The sequence below is a fragment of the Oryzias melastigma genome, unplaced genomic scaffold (genome assembly GCF_002922805.2).
Source record: "Oryzias melastigma strain HK-1 unplaced genomic scaffold, ASM292280v2 sc00504, whole genome shotgun sequence".
Taxonomy (NCBI): Eukaryota; Metazoa; Chordata; class Actinopteri; order Beloniformes; family Adrianichthyidae; genus Oryzias; species Oryzias melastigma.
The window spans coordinates 1-2,048 of record NW_023417098.1 but is presented as its reverse complement, the minus strand read 5'-3'; positions in this window follow the sequence as shown (position 1 = coordinate 2,048).

Sequence of the window (2,048 nt, the reverse complement as noted above, 5' to 3'; positions counted from 1 at the left end):
GAAATCCAGAAATAAAATAAAACCATTATCCTCAGTTAAATGACTATAGTCAAGACGGTCAAGTACTAAACAGATATTGTTATGAATTGACCACCCTTTCAGAAACCCAGACTGAGTACAAGAAATAATTTGATCCATTGCTGTTTTCATCCTAGCTGCATAAATGTTTGTCAAAATTTTATAATCATCGTTTAGAAGTGAAATGGGTCTCAAGTTATTAATTAGTCTCGAATCTTTCCCAGGTTTAGGCATAAGAGTAATTACTTCTTGTTTCATAGTGGTTAGAAGAACCTGCAAATTAGAAATTTCCTTCAAAATCAGATCTTTTATGTGTTCCCAGAAATGCCTATAGAAGTTAATGGTAAGACCATCAGAACCTGGTGACTTATCTAAGGCCAGACTCCTCATTGATTTTTCTAATTCTGCCATAATAATTTCTTCATCGCATCGTTTTTTTAAAGTTCTCATCCACTTTGGGAACCAAATCTTTAAAATAATTAAAAAAGGCATCAGCATCCTGCAGTGAGTATGAAGCCCACTATAAAACTGGAAAATCTCCTTCTTAATATCTTCAGAGTTTGTAATTTCTTTATCGTAATTAATAACTTATTGATTGAATTCTTCGCTTGCCGTCTTTTCTCAAGCCTGCAGAAATAAGCTGAACTTTTTTCACCTTCCATCCATTTAGCTCTGGACCTTATATACGCACCTTTAGCTTTTGAGATGTATATATTGTCCAGTGAGGCTTGAAGAAGTATTAATTTTTGTTTTTCACCTTCATTTAGCAAAGATTTGCAGCAAATAGAGTTGATTTTTCTGATGAATTCCATTTCCTTTTGTTTACTATCTCTGCTTAATCTTTTGCTGTATGTTATAGAAATTTGTCGGGCTTTGAACTTTAAAAAACTAAAATTTTTCACTATAAGTAGTGAACTGATCACTGTTAATTATCTGTCGAACCTCATTTATTATGGATTGAGAATAGTGTTCATCCTCCAAGAGACTAGAGTTAAACTTCCAGTAACCTTTATTTATAGAATTACTGCAAGGTCGAATAATAAGTTCAACCATACAATGATCCGTTAACGGAGCAGCTGAAATACTCACTGTTGATTTTAGATCTTGTTGATTTTCATGTACTAAACAAAAATCCAATCTAGATCTAGCAGTTCCATCAGGTTTAAACCAGGTGAATCCTTGAACATGGGGATTATCAGGACGCCAAACATCGAAAACATTTAAATCTCGACCATATTAAGAATAACTGGATTGCAATGGTGAGTTTGAAATGATGATGGATATCTTTCGAGGTAGTCATCTCCAACCATATTAAAATCACCCACAATTACGAGAGTACTGTTAGGATATCTGTAACTTAGTGTCTTAACCAAATTTGTAAAATCTGAAAACATGAGTTTGTTCAGAGAAACTGAATTGAACCCATAAACATTCCCCAAAATGAGAAAGCTGTCCTCTTTGCAAAAAACACAGAGTATCCAGTGACCAGAATCATCCCTTCTTGTTGTTAAAAGGTTGCCTGAAAAGTTATTTAGCATAATAGCGACCCCTGCTGACCGACTGGGGCCATGTGAAAAGTAGATTCTGTCCCTCCACTGATGAGTCCAAAACTTTTCATCATCCTTGTTTGAGTGAGTTTCTTGAAGACAGAAACATTGAGCCTTTTGACTTTTGCAAAACAAAAATATTGATTTTCTTTTAACTGAATCCCTGATGCCCCTAGTATTAAGCAGAGGTGGGACCAAGTCATCATTTTGCAAGTCCGAGTCAAGTCCCAAGTCTTTGCCCTCAAGTCCGAGTCAAGTCCCAAGTCAAAAGTACTCAAGTCCCAAGTCGAGTCACAAGTCATGACCAACAAGTCTCAAGTCAAGTCACAAGTCCTACTATTAATGTTTCAAGTCATTTCAAGTCATTTAAAAAACAATGTGATATTAATTACACAGATTATGTTTGCTTTTATTGACTGTATTTTGCAAGAATTTTGGCTAAATTCCCACTAAGTTGATGCATCTCCACTTCAAAAATCCAAA